The 15,622-nt window shown below is 41.4% G+C and overlaps 1 protein-coding gene across 3 annotated transcripts in view; it reads right to left on the bottom strand.

Annotated features, from left to right (window-relative positions):
- The window catches only part of LOC108900232 (nuclear receptor coactivator 3), a 58,173-nt gene that overhangs the window by 40,460 nt on the left and 2,091 nt on the right, over positions 1-15,622 (bottom strand). The window contains exon 1 of one of the 3 annotated variants that reach the window (XM_051071317.1): positions 9,217-9,237. The exons of 1 other annotated variant lie outside the window; for it this stretch is intronic. The gene's annotated coding sequence lies outside the window, so the exon portion shown is untranslated. Of the gene's footprint in view, positions 1-1,914; positions 2,207-9,216; positions 9,238-15,622 lie in introns of those variants that run through there. One more of the 3 variants, XM_051071316.1, reaches the window with a different exon arrangement.

The following is a 15,622-nucleotide window of genomic DNA, read 5'->3' as shown; positions in this document are numbered from 1 at the left end:
AGTCTAGTTAGTCCTCCTGGTTCAACAATCAAACCCTCTGCATGTGTTAGATTTATTTCACACTAAGTGTCATCCAGCCAAACTACATGTTGGGCTTACAGCTAAGGCCAAGGTAAAAGTAAGTCATCTGCCACAGACACAGGAAGGATTATTAAAAAAAAAATGCAGCAAAACATCTTTAATTAAAACTTCAATCCAGTGATTTAGATTCTGCTTTCTCAAGACTATTGACCTCATAGATACAAGCTTGACAGCTTCCTCTTTCACACCCCTTTTGCTGTGCTATGTTTAAAAATGCTAAGTGCTGAAAAATTTACAACAACTTTGACCAAGCAACAAATTAAGGGGTGGATATGTTTGACACAAATTAATTCATGCAGCGTTTCAACCGACCACTTCAGAAGGCAAAGCTGTTTACGGCTTTACAGTTCCTGACGGCCAGACTCTCAAGTTGGGTTCAAGTTCATAGTGTAAGAAAGTAGTTGTGTTAAAAATGAAAATTAGGGGTTTAAGAGAGAAGTTGAAAGCCTCCACGAAGCTGGCCAGTTGCTGTGTCGAGTGAATCTGCTTGTCAAATTTTTCCAGAAAGTTACAAAAATTGTTGGAAGCTGCCCCAAGCAATTCTGAAGTTGGAAAGGTGTTGGCCGGAGACCTGTTAGATGATCCCACACGGTCTTTATTTGAAACATACTTGATCCCTTAGCTTAACTGTTTACTCAACACTTCCTGCAGCTGCTTCATTATAAAAGTTTGCAGACCAAAAATGAAAATACATCGATACAATGAACTGGACTTATGAGGGGGAAAAAAGGAAACAAAAAAGTTCTTTAACTAAGAGTGATGATTAAAACCCCTGAATGAGTATAAGCAGGAAGAGTGGTGCAAGAGGCATCAGTATTTGACGAGAGATGTAAAAACAGTGAAGCTCCTTTTATGATACTTTTTTAAGTAGCTATAAAATAATTGAAAGCTTCCTTTGATTTTTATGACTATTTTCTGAAGAGTTTTCATTTTTGGCCAATTTAAGAAAATACACATGTGCTCTGAAGCTACATCCTATAGCCATTTTTATTTTTAGACTAGCACCTGCAGTCTTTCCCAAAAATTAAATGCTTTAAGTGATGGAGCCTATTTTATATATATATATACGTAGTGTATAAAATTACAGTAAACCAAAGTAAATTAATTGCAGGAAGTGCCATGTAGCTTCCTCCTTTCATACTCTACAACATAACCGGATGGACTAGAATACAGGAACAACTAGAGTGACACCAAGTAGAGCACATACGTCAGTCGAGGCCAAAAGGTTAAAAAAAAAAAAAACAGAGCTCTATTCCCAATGTTACGGAAAATGAAAAAAAAGTATTTCCTGGATCTGCCCCTTTAACTGGATCAGCACCAAAACTGAATAGGTTCGTCATTAGTCCATACCCCACCCCTCCACCAAGTTTGGTGCAAATCCTGCTGACGGACAAACAAAAAAAACAAAAAACAAACAGCAAACAGACACGGGTGAAACCATAACCAAATACATGCCAGTACAGATTTCTGATCAATTGCTTTGTAATGTGAACAGGGTATGTACACGTAAAGTTCATCACGAGAAAGGTTAACATTGTTTTTGCTGCGACGACTTCCCAGAGTTTTAAAATCCTCATAGCACAGAGTGGTTGGCAGCTACAAACTCATTAATCTTTTACTTAAACTGTCCTTCCCAGATCATATTTCATCTTCTCACGAGTACCTGCTCTTTTTCCCAGTACTATTTTGGGTTTAATAAGCACCTGAGCACACCTGGCCAGTCACTGTGGGCACAGACTTCCATACTGTACACAGCATTCAGATCATGTGAAAGTTTCCCAACACTACACAACATTTTGCACAACACTTTGTTCTTTGCTGAACACCACTGACCAGAACTAAAGGTCGAACTGGAAGTGTCCTCCAGGTAAATTATTAATGGCTTGTTTTCTTTTCCTCCCTGCACCTCTGCTCTCCCTCCGTCCGTCTCCTCTCTCCTCTCCCTGTTCTTTCGCTTGGATTGTTGTTTTCTCACTCTGCTCCCTCTCATCCAGTCGTCCCCACCTTCTCCTTCCCCCTTCCCTCCACCCGTTCTATATCCTCCCTCCCTCCTTTTCTCTGTCTAAGTCTAGTGTGGAGATTGTGTTATTTTTAGCTGTGGTGAGATAGGGAGAGAGATCGTGCTGGGCTAACACGTACTCTCCACAAGGCCTTTACTGGAGACCTGTCACCAACGTGTGAGGGAAAAACGGTTTTCAGTTAACACATACAGTGTGCGTGTGTTTCCACGGTGTATGTGTGTTTACTGTAGTATCACATAAATATTACTAAGCTGCTTTCCCTCTTGTAGACAGGAAAGTCCTCATGATAACAATCCATCACATTTAAAGGTACAATCTGTGACGTAAATGGAAGCCAAGGGCGTCAGCACCACAATGTTCAAAAGTGGATTAAAGTTAATGACAGTTTGTTTAATACTAAACTAACAGTCAAACAATAACTACATTAAAGTTATTCATTTTTTTGTGCTGTCAAAGATTTTTGCACATCAGTAATGTTGAAAACAATGGAGTAACAACAGGGCAACAAATTATAATCAGTTTACACTTATTTGGAGCTGAAAGATTTGGAGATTTGGCAATAGATAGTAGGTCAAGGTTGGGATTCTGCCGGTGCAATGAGCCCTTTCCAGTATGACTGGTGTTGAAAAGTTGTCCATGCCAAGGACGTTTGGTATGAGCTGTTCCAGAAAACCAGCAGTGGCCTGTCCTATCTTCTGCTTGATCTCCTGCTTCGTTTAAGACCCTGCTTTGACTTTCACTTGCACAATTTGCTTTTAAGGCTGCCAGAGTCTCTGGAGCTGTCTTGTTTGGTGCCAACAAGAATCTCAGGCTCCTGGACCTGCTCTCAGACTATGTATATACCCCTTTTCCACCAAGACACTTTGAGGGCCTCAAAATCAACAACAAAATGTTTGGATGCCCATGTCAGTAAAGAGATGATTGTTGATCTTTGATAAAGGGGCTCTGATTTGAAGCTAAGCACGGCTTCCAACTTAAAGGTGAATGAAGGGAAGTGAGGAGATTTTAAGCTTTAATAAGTAGAAACTGTATTAAATTAAAATTAGATCAGTGAATTCAAATATACTTATAAACAAAATACAAATTAGTCAAAAAAACTAAAAACCCAGACAGAGACACAGGCGACAGTGAAGACGCTGCCTTGCTCACGGACACTTTGGGTGATTTGCAGTGGCACAGTATCACATTCAAATCACAATGACTCAGCATTATGTGAATCTTAAAGTTAAAAGTCTTAGAGTGAGTTAAAGTCAAAACAGAACATTGTGATAGAACGGGGGGGGGTGGGATCATTGAAAACAATCTGATCCATTCCAACAAGATATCCATTAGGGAGGGTATTTAATGGAGAGTAAAGTAATATTTCAAGAAATCTGTGATGGTTTTATTGAATGGATTTTTTTTTTTTCTACAGTACACTGCCCCTCAGGAAGTAGGTCTAAATGTGTCTTATTTGTCTTAACTGAATGAACTTTATGGTCCTGAAAAGAAGATGACCACACAAAAAAAGTTTCTAATATTTAGTTATACTAGCAGCATAGCTCTAATGATGTCACTGTCATCTTTTGATGGGTTCACCACTTTGGTCCAGGCTGAAATATCTCAGCAAATACTGTACCAATATTCAAGGTCTTCACACAGTGAATCATTATGGCTTTGGTGATTGCCCCACTTTTCCTCAAGTGCCAACATCAGGTCAAAGTTTTCACTTATTTTGTAAAATTGTAAACTCTTAGTCTTGTTTATTTACATCTGCCTCCCTGTTACTCTAACCACTTAAAATGGCTGTAAGGACATGCATTAATCCAGACAAAGTTTTTCACAGTGGACCAAGACACACAGCAAATAGTTAGAGAGGGAAAAGCAGCATTTCTCCCAGAGCACTACAACATGATCTACCAGGGATGTCAACAGTCTGTCAGTCTTCCATTAGTTGGGCTTGATCAGCTCAATACACATCACTAGGAGTCTTCTAGATCTGTAGGCAAGCCCAGGCTGCTCACCTGATAGTTACCTGAGTGGGCAGCCGAGTCCAACAGCAGATGATATTTCATCCTGGGCATCATGTCTAACCGATGCCAAACTGAGAAACAGGAACATGCTCTAAAAGACAGCAAGCGTTAACACAAGCGAAGCCTTCTTTTTGTGAAAAGTCTGATTTGCTGGACAACACCTAAAAATAAACAGACAGCAGCTATAAAAAGCAACAGAAAGAGGAACACAGGAGGAACCGGAATCTTTGTCTCACATTGCATCAAATCAATATTTAAATTCTGGCCCGTTTTCCTCTAATGAGAGCATGTGGATGTCACTGCCTGTTTACTACGACTCGATATCTCACAGGACTAACAGATTCATTGTGAGGGAGGGAGGCAGTAAAAGAAAATGAGAGGGGTGGGGCGGTAGAGAGGAAAAGCTGATTCAACCAAAGACGCTCCCTCTGCCTGAGCTGAGGCCGATGCATGGAGGGCTTCTTTCCACTTCTAAGCTTGGCAGAAACAGATGGGTAAAGGTAGTAGCTCTGCTTAGTCCCTGTCCACAGCAGAATGTGAAATTCAGCAGTTTGACTAAAGCCTGAGCTTGCGCCTTCTCTGCACGTCATGTGCACACTTTCAAAATCTCTCTTATCCATGCTTTCACCACACACATTATTAGGTACAGCATACTAATAGTGGGTAGGGCCAAACAGCCACTGGCATGGATCCCAAAAGGTGTTGGAAACATCTGAGATTCTGGTTCATGTCGACATGACGCCATCACATAAATTCTGCAGATTTGTCAGCTGCACATCCCAAAGGTGTTCTGTTGGATTAAGATCTGCTGACTGGGAAGGCCACTGAAGTACACTGAACTTATTGTCATGTTCATGACACCAGTTTAAGATGTTTGCTTTATGACATGGTGCATTATCATGCTGGAAGTGGCCACTGGGTGGGTAAACTGTAATCATAAAAGGGTCCACGTTGCCAACGGTCCTAAGATAGGCTGTGGTATTCAAACTATGATTGGATGGTATTAAGGGACCCAAACTGTTCCAGGAAAACATTCCCCACACCATTACACCACCACCACCAGCCTGAACTGTTGACACAAGACAGGTTGGGTCCACAGATTCATGCTGCTGGTGCCAAATTCTTACCCTACCATCTGCGTGCCTCAGCAGAAATCGAGATTCATCTGACCAGACTACAGTTTTCCACTCATCAGCTGTCCAGGCTTGGTGAACCTGTGCCCACTGCAGCCTCAGATTTCTCTGTCTCTGCCTGACAGGAGTGGAAGGTGGTCTTTTGTCACTGTAGCTCATCCACCTGAAGGTTTGATGTGTTGTGCACTCTGAGATGCTTCTCTGCTCACCACAGTTGTAAAGAGTGGTTATCTGAGTCACCATAGCCTCTAAGTTAGCTCTAGTCTGGCCATTCTCCTCTGACCTCTCTCATCAACAAGGCATTTCCTTTGGCAGAGCTGCCGCTCACTGGATGTTTTTTTGTTTTTTGCATTATTCTGAGTAAACTCTAGAGACTGCTGTGCATGAAAATCCCAGGAGATCAGCAGTTTCTGAAATATTCAAACCAATGAGAGAACTGGGAGAGTTTCATGCTGAAGCCATTGAAGTGCTCCAACCAAGTCACAAAATATTGTTTATGGGGGAAACGAATAGAAATTTTACTTCCAGAGCTAGTGGCTAAAATAGCTCATTCCACTTATACTCTTTTGTGTAGAGTTATTTCACATATTTTCTGATCTTTATGTTTGCCTTGTTTTGGTTAAATAATATTGTGTGATTTTAGATTGTGGTGTTTTTTGTTTGGACACCAGGAAGACTACTGACCCCCCCCCCCAAAAAAAAGAGTTAAGCCATCACCAGTTCTTGTGCAAGGTGCTATTGTGTATAGTATGTTGCAAATGAGCTTGACAGGAGGTACGGATAAACAAGCTTCTGTGACATCACAGCACCAACAGTGTGGCCTCGGAGGGGAAACGGAGGGGCAGCCAATCAGACAAAGCCTGTTCGGCCGGCCCACCGCTCCACATCAAGGTGAAGAGGTGGGGGTAGCAGACCTTGGAGTGTTCTCCTGCTATCCTGAGATGAGTGATGCTGCTGCTGCTGGTGACACTGGAGAGAGGAACTAGTGGATGGAGATGAGAGTGTGTGTTTGTGTGTGTGTGGTAGGGGGTAGAGTGATATAGGAGGTGTGGCGGCTGAGGGGAAGGCAGGACAGGAGTGAATTAAGTTGAGGAGGTGGTCACGTAACAGCCCGGGTTCAGGCAGAGTTGAAACCACTTGCTCGCTGTGCTGCAGCTGGTAACATTTACCTCAGCTCCTACCCCATAAATGTTTGTGTGAGTGTGTGTGTGTGCACAGGCACGTTAAGGAGCTCTAAAACACATAAACGAAGCCTGGATTTTTACAATGGAAAATGAGTAAAAAAACAGAACTCTCCTTCTTACACACATACACACACCCCTCCGAGGACCCCTTTAACAAGCATCTATTACCTTACAGCTAGAAGAAACGTGAAACTAACCCCCCCCCCCAAAATCCAGCTCTCCTCCACTTGGGGCTCACAAAAAGGTGACAGATTGTGTTTTTGTAACTCTGTTTTAAACAATGATACATACACACACAGCTGCCCTACACCATCACGTCACTGACCGCAGAAAGTGACATGACTTCTCACTGCGCTCCCAGAAAATAGTGACTCTACTACTATGTGTTGGTTTGTGAAAATCCTGCTGAACTCTGTGTGCACCCTGAGGAGAGCAAAAAGAGAAAAACAGAAGTAGAACAAAAAAAACGCCCTCCATATTAGGCACCAGCATATGTTGTCTTTACATACAGTTTGAGGAACTGTAACACATGCTGACCGTGGTCTTATGCTATCTGACCTTCATGTGTTTGCAAAGCAACAACACGTGAGTACAGTTTCTTAAGGTCCCCACCATGTTATATTCTCAGTGCTCCCAAATAGAAGTTGACAAAGAGATCAAATATTTCATTATAAATCCGAAACAGAGACCGTATAATTGTACTGAGATACACAGATGGCTGATTTAATGCTTTCGCGATCAAAGAAAGCCTTCGTCAAAAATTCGGACAGTGTCTGAAATGTAGGACGGAATTCTCAGAATTAACTGGCCGAGGCGACATTGTAACCACCATTTTTTAATAAAGTAAAGCTGCAGATGAATGAAGTGAGTTGATGACTAGAGGTGGGAGATGCTGTCTTATGCATTATATCAGGACACTAGGATATATTTCTGCAGTAAATATATTGGTGCTGATATAAAAACTGATGCAAAAGGACCTGCTGTACTGACATTAGTCCAGCTGATCAGTGATGAACTTTAAACTAACTTCAACTGCAATGTGTCCAACAGGTGATTATCAAACTAATTTCTGCTGGGTGTTTGACTGCTTTTGTTCTCCTGCTTATGACGTGAGTTTTCCCCTTGCGCATCCTTACCAGAAAATGACTAATTAAGCCATTTCATTCTACTTTTATAAACTTGTAAGGACCTGCTTTTCATTCCAACATTGTGACCTGCTTTCTGATTAGTTACTGTGATGCAAACATTATCTGATGGGCTGCCATGAAATTTGGTGCGTATATTCAAGTGCCCGGAGGATGAATCCCATGGAGTTTAGCGATCCCCTGATTTTTCCTCTAACGCTACCATGACATTGACATTTGTGGTTTGAAGTGAAATGTCATAACAACTATTGGATTGTCGTAAAATCTGGTTCACACATTCACGTCTCCCACAGGATGAAGTTAATAACTTTAGTGATCCTCTGACTTTTTGTCCGATACTTTGGTTTAATGACTAAATGCCTGCAAAACTAATGAAATTCCCATCAGCCTCAGTTGTTTTGTGTTTAGTGCTAATTGCAAATCATGCAAACACATCACAACATGTCATTGTGGGGTTGTTACCATGCTAGCATTTAGCTCCAAGCACCACTGAGTTTAAGTACAGTCTCAAAGAGCTGTTAATGTGGTTGCTTGTGGTTGACTTGTAAGTCTAGAAGTGCTACGATTCACCAGGTATTCGTTGCACTATCTGACATGCCTCAAAGTAGGTATCATCTGACACAGACTGTCACCAAGATTTTATTAGACACAATTTCACACAGGGTAACATGCCATGAACCTACAAGATGGTTGTTACTACACAGTGTATTGGGGCCTTTAGTGTAGTGCCGGCAAACATGCAGCAGAGAGGGGGAGAGGAGAGGAGAGGAGCCCCAGGTAGCCTCACAGCAATGCACCATTAGAGAAAGGAAAACACAAAGCCAAGCTCTGCTGCTCGCTTCTTCTCCAGCCACTGTACCCCTCACTCTCCCACTGACCAGCTAAATATTTTATCAGCTGGCAAAAGAACCTACAAGCCCCAAAGCCAGGGGTTCTTTTTTGTTTGTTTCTTTATTGAAGAAAGTAACTGTGTATGTGTGTACGTGTGTCTATGTATATGTGTGTGTGAGTGTGTGTTGGGGTGGGGGGTGGGAGGTGCAGGGAGGGATGAGTTTGTTCACCGACCACAAACGTCACAGAAGTGCTTTTGATTGGTCACTTTGAAGTAGTTCTTCTGTTTCTCTCTCCCTCTCCCTCTCTCTCTCTCTCTCCGTGTGCATCCTATGTGCAGCACGCTGCTCAGTTCAGAACTGGATGAACGACCTTGAGCAGGCGCGAAGGGCTGTGTTGCCATGGCAACGAAGCCTCGCGCAACCAGTAACAGCTGGATGCAACAGCACTCCCTGAATTTTAGCGGGAGTCGCCACGTTAATAAAACGACTCTCCACGCCTCCCCCCCCTCACTCTCTGCCCCCCCCCACACACCTCCCTCTCGTCCTCCCTCCTTCATCTCTCTCCACTCAGACACATGGACCTGCACTAACACAAAAGAAACCAATGGTCGCACAAACTCAGTATGTTTGATATTAACACATAAAGTTATTTAGCTTCCTGGGCACAAGCTAATTGCGCGCTGTGTGAGAGAAACAAAATGGAGAAGACAAAGAGTGAGGTGAACAAGACAAGTGGAGGAGCAAAAGACGGAAATCAAGAGTGACGCGCAAGTAACAAAACAAAACACAGAACAGGGAGAAACGCACCGAGATGGGCACTTGACATTCCTCTCACAGAAGAAATAGCTCTCAGAAAAATGAAGCAGCAAAGGACACAAGCCGCACTGAGGCATCCTGGGGAAAGAAAGGAAACAGAAACCAAGGATAGTGCATCAGCTCATGCCTCTCTCTCTCTCTCTCTCTCTCTCTCTCTCTCTCTCTCTGTTTCTCATCAGTTCATCCTCACAACTCTGCTTGATTTTTACTTGCTCCATTAGCACGGACAAATGTATGAATTAATTTTCAGCTCCTTACCTTCACTAAAAACATCTTTCTGAACTCAAACCAACACTTTTCTATTATAATGATACAGAGCAACTGGATATCCTAACAGGTTAAATATCAGAAGTGACTGACACAGCTCTTAGATCAATTTCAGGTCAACGTGAGGACCTGACCCATGTTTGCTGTTAGTCTGAACTGGTTAGCACGTGTTTAGTGACCTGATTTCACAACTCACTCCACACACTCACTGTGTTTAACACCTGGCCTGACTGGAGCAGGACAGTATAAACATTAATGATCACATTTAACTTGATAACAATAAATGGCTGCAATTTATGCATTTTTAAATCATCACTGAATCTCTAACTTATTCTGATTAATTGTTTTAGTATATAAAATGTCAGTAAAATGGCCATGATTAGTCTAACATGATATCTTCAAATTGCTTTGTCTGACTAACCGTCCTGAACCCAGAGATGTATAAAAGAGAAAAATATAAAAAAGACAAAAGCAGTAAATGGTAACATTTTAGTGCTGAACCCAGGGAGTGCTTAGAATTTTTCACTAGATAAACTGTCCTCAACAATTGACTGATTATCAAAATTATTGCTCATCAATTGCTGAAAATGGCCCTGACACTTTTGTGTAATTACAGAACTGTTTGCTGAATAGCTGGTTCAGTGTCTGCGTAGACATCATTGGTTCTCGTAGCTGTCATCAGTTCCTACGATTCATAATGTTGATAATTCAATAAATGTGGTTATAATTATAATGCTGACTAATCATGGGGCATTTTTCTGAACTAACTAAACTAATAATATTGAAAATCCAATAAATTCAGTAAATTTGGTTAATTGGCTTTGGTACACATAAATGAACACAGGTTTGTTTAATAACTTCAGGGTCCCCAGGAAATTAGTGTAACTGTATGGTGGATAGTGGGGTTCCCTGGAGACCATGGGGTTAAGACACCAACAATGAACCGCAATGTTCCTGGTTCAGATACGAGCCTTATTGCATGTCACTCCTCACCTCACTCCCTCCTCATTGCTCTACTGGTGACTAATAAAGGCATAAACATGCAAACAAACAAACAAACAAACAAAAAACACTGGTAGCAAATTCTAACCTTTTCTCCAGTAAATTCTACTCCTAAGTCTTATACACATGCAAACACAATTATAGAATGTGAGTAGTTTCACATGTTCTTTTTAAATGCTACACATACGTATACCAAGTCTTGTGTTTAAGTCACTCAAATGTAAAGAGAGAACCACTTATAAGGAAGTGAAATTTGAGATTCATAAACGTTCTGGTAAAAATCTAAACAATTGCAGCAATGCTTTTCTTGCGGACCCGTGATGTCATATGTGAAAGAACAACAACCACAACCAACTGTCTGGGGTAGGTGGTCAGACGTGGGTTTAATGTCTGCTGCGTCATATACAGGGGTTTGTGTCAGTCACAAATCTCACTTTCATATGTGGTCTTTGTTTTGGGAACCACTATGTCACACTATGCTCAAGGTAACTCAAACTGTAGCTAATTTTCCTCTCTATTTGAATTTTTAGTGACATTTCTTTCATAAAATGTCTCACTTCATATTTCTGCCGATTTCCTCAAATTGCATAAACCAATAAAAATGCAAATCAGTGCAGAGACCGCTTATTTACGCTTTTAGTCAGTGTTCTCCATTCTTAATAACTGTTTGGCTAGCCACTTAAGTGTCATCTCTCTGCTAGTGCATCAGTGATAGACGAGAAATGAGTCAATCCCCCCTTGGATTTTTTTAAACGTCACTTCTTTTCTGTAATTATCCTTTTGTTTTCTTTTCACACATGAACAGTGGCTGGTGCTTCCCTGGCAGTCAGGATGAGTTGGTTTTGGGTGTGTTCTGTTACAGAGTGTAACCCACACTGTAGGGAAAGATGATGTAAGAGGCCTTATTTGCAAAAAAATCATAGTAAAAAAAACAAAACAAAAAACCCCCAGAAAATAAAACGTCAAATACAGCATGCTGTTTATCAAGATAAGTACAAAAAAGTCACATGAAAAAACTATATTAGCTGTTATAATAATTTTTAAGCATTGACAATGAATTTCTTCTAAGTCCTTTAAAGCTCAGTAATGAACATACTACATTGGCCAAGAAGTAGCCCAGCAAATCAATGTATGGATATGTGCAAATGAGTGTAATTCCAAAATGTCAAATAGACTCTTTTTTGTGCAAGATTTGTTTCTTTGCCTGAACTGACTGCAAATTTTGAAATAACTGCAAAAAATGTTTTAGATTTTTGGTGATTTATTTTACTTATTTGAATCTCTTGTAAGTAATGATCTGTGATATTGCAGGTGGTGTCGACTGAGAAATTGTGGCGCTGGAGCACCAACATTTCTTTCTGTATCATCTTGACTCATGAAAGCAGCTTCCGGCACAACCACTAGAGCATTGACTCCAGTACGCAAAGGACACTCATATCACTCACACACACATACTCAACACTGCTGACAATAAGCTCAGCAGCACATAAGGGAATAAACAAAGGAAGTTACAGTTGTATTATTAGAAGTATATCTCATTTCTTTCAGTTTATATGAGTGCAAAATGAGTGACATGAAAGTACAATGAGTGTACTTATTGGAGGAATTGATAGAAGGGAAGCTCTCAACAAAAAAAGAATTAACAAGTAATTAATCTTAAGTAAATAATCTTAACACTTAAGGATAGATTTATATCTCTAATGTTAAATAAACAAGACTCAAAGCTTTCAAATTCACACTAAGGGCTTTCATTGATTGTTAAGTGAAGAGAGGCCTTTAAAGCAGCCAAGATGTTTTTTTTTTTTCTTTTTAAACTGGATGTGGGTAGGATTTCTGGTTTCAAACTGTTAGCTGTACAATAAAATAGAGCTCATTTGGGTGTCAAAGCTAAAGCCAACGCATAAATCCCCTGTCTATCTCCAATTCATTATCAGAAGAGCAGCAGCAAAATGTGCCTCTTGATGACTTTGCAGGCGAGAATGCTGGCTCTGTGGTTTCCGGCTCTGGAGGAGAGCCATAAATGTTGGCAAATACTGACATGACATATGCAAAATCATAAGAATAACACACCAGAATTCTGCTTTTGTGTTTATTGTTTCACCTTCAAGCTTATAGAGGACAGACTGTGGGATACAGAAGCAAACAGTATAGTTGTGTAGTGGGAGGGGCTGCTGATTCAGAAGTTTTTGCCCCCATTCTGTGTTCCTATTACAATTTTGTCTTAAAACAATATCCTTACAATATCCCAGATAACAATATGCAGGTTTATGTTATCACCACCAGTTTGAATTATTTCAGCTTCATTTGAGAGAAATCATGTTTTGTGTGTCATTTTGGTATGGTGGCCAAGTCTAAATACAATACAATACAATACCCAAAGCCTCAGGCAGTGTTGCTATGGAGAAGAGGCCAGTCAGAGGCACAATTTGGAGCGGGAGAGAATTCAAAACATGGTGCCATACCTGCTGAATTCTACAGAGTTAGAAGTGAACTGATTTACAGATGTTATATGTAAGTTTTTGTGATTGTTACACAGTCAATGTTAGCATTAGCAGTTCTGTACTGTCTGTCTGAAAGAAATGGTCCTAGTTCAGCATCAAACTTACCGTAATTTCCGGACTATAAGCCGCTACTTTTTTCACATGCTAATTCATAGATTTTTACGGGCTAACGAGCTTCATGCCACAAAAACATTTAGACACGTGCGGCTTATAGACAAGTGCGGCCTGTATATGTACTTTTTTTTTCTTTTTAAATTTAATGGGTGCGGCTTATAGTCAGGTGCGCTCAATAGTCTGGAAATTACGGTAATTCTTTTCCTCGCCAACAGCTGTCTCCAGTGGTGGAAAGGAGCACCAATATTAACTTTTATTTACTTCTGGTTCTATCACGTCTTTTCTTCTACTGAAGTTAGCATGCTAACCAACTAGCCCCAGCCTGGCTGGCCTGTTTCATCACTTTACAATAACACGTTATTTTAGTGTTCAGACTGCCCTGAGGAAGTATGGTTGGAGCTCTTGGCAATCAACCATCCCCTCCACTCGCTACCGGCAAGAAACCATTTTCAGGGGCGACTCAACAGGCGAATAGTTAGCATGCGTACCACATGGGCCTTAGTGCCCTGAGCAGCGAGTCTATATTCACTGTCCTAGCCAATAAAGGCATAAAAGCCCAAGAAAAAGAAACCATGTTCAGCAGCAGAGAAAACGTACATATAGCCTCTTTTAGCTGCAGATTGTGTTTTCGTTTTTCTCAGCTGTGTAATCTTTAGCTCTCATTCGCTGTTAGCATCTGACATGACAGAAGTATTCGCTCGCTGATTAGATATTTCTAATTTCTATTTATAGATATTTCTTGCTTCTTGACAATTTTATGTACACAAACCTTGATATCATGAAATATTGTATTTTGTGACACAGTTACTCATTTGGACTAATGACTCAACTGAGAGTGGTTTCATGCCAATCCAAGTGCTCCAACTGTGAGCCACGTAACCTGATGATGATGTTTATCAACTTATCGATTACTCAACTAAAGATACCCAGCCCTAGTCATTTGGGACAAAACAGGCAGGGGGGAACCACCACTGGACTGGAGATAGCCAAGTAAATGACAGGGGGACACAAATGACTGAGATAAAAAAAAAGAAAGCGACCCCTCCTCCACAAAGCGAAATCAATGAGGGCTGGTGAAGATTAATTCCTGTTTAACACGTCCTGACACATGGAAGAGGGGCCCCAACAACAACAGGACAACAGTTCAGCTCACTACACTGCAGCTGGGGGAGGCAGGCGACAGTGAGAGACATACCAGAGAGACAGAGCGAGAGAGAGCACAGCAAAGAATGTGGATCACTTGAGTCTGAAAACTTCCTGATTCCACAAAGGAGGTGAAAAACACAGACACGACCAAGCAGAGTCGAGGAGGGCAAAAACAACATCAACAAAAGGCCAGGAGGGACACAATAGACAAAAATGCCAGGTAGAATTCCAGCAAGAGGCTCCACCTGAGCCCCTCCCCTTCCCATACACGCTACCCCCTCCCTTTTCCACACAGCTTCCCATGCTCCCAGGCTGGTGTGTGAGGTCCTGCCTACCTCCCGCTCAGCCTCGTGAGCCCTGCCCCCAGTGCCTGACCCAGTCACCAGCATCCCCTGCTAACCTCTGTCTCCCTTTTTCCCCATTCAGCAAACATCATGCATCACTGTCACCCTCCTCCTCCTCTTCATCCACGCATTCATCCTGCCATCCGCTTAGCAAAGACCCCTCATGGGTGCCTATGGGTCACAAGCAGCTTGCTCACACCCCTCCCTGTCCATGATCCCTTCTATTCCTTGTGTGCAGGTCGCAGGGCGCGTGTGTGTCTGCACGTGTGCGGAGACTCGAGCCACAGAGTTGACTGTAAATCTGTCAGGAGAGAGGTGCCATAGAACGAGACGGGGCTCCTCGCTGCCACACCCCTCCACTTAGGCTACAGACAGTTCAGCCGAAAGAGCCGAAACCATGAGTCAACTGAATGATTAGTTGATCGACAGAAAATCAGTCGGCAACAATTCTGATAAGAGATTCATCATTTAAAACCCCTTAAGAAGCAGCAGCTGAGTTGACAGACTATTCACGGACAGAAGGAACTATGACAGCTCTCTGCTTCTCAAATGGTTTAAAAATCTAATATCACTGTCACAACAGGAACATGGAGTTGGAACGAAATTATCTGCAACTATTTTGATAATCGATTAATTGTTTAAGTCAATTTTCAAGCAAGACTAGTAATATTTTCTTATTTCACCTTCTCTAATGTGAGAATTTACTACTTTTCTTTGTCATATTTCACAGTAAACTGGATATATATGGACTGGACTCTGAACTGTTGGTCGGACAAAACAAGACATGAGAAGATGTCAGTTTTGGCTCTGGAACATTGTGAGGAGCAAATTCAGCTTTATATACTAAGAGAGAATACAGCATTTCGATACATCTTTCATGAACATATTCAGTATTTGCAACCCTATAGGAACAGAACAGTAGAGCAAACAGAATAAACAGGCAAGTAATTATTATTTTAATTATCCATTCATCTGTCAGTTATTTTTTTTGATTATGAAAAATAGAAAATAATGTCCTCCGCA

The sequence above is a fragment of the Lates calcarifer genome, linkage group LG6 (genome assembly GCF_001640805.2).
Source record: "Lates calcarifer isolate ASB-BC8 linkage group LG6, TLL_Latcal_v3, whole genome shotgun sequence".
Taxonomy (NCBI): Eukaryota; Metazoa; Chordata; class Actinopteri; family Centropomidae; genus Lates; species Lates calcarifer.
This window is presented reverse-complemented; position numbering and strand designations above follow the sequence as displayed.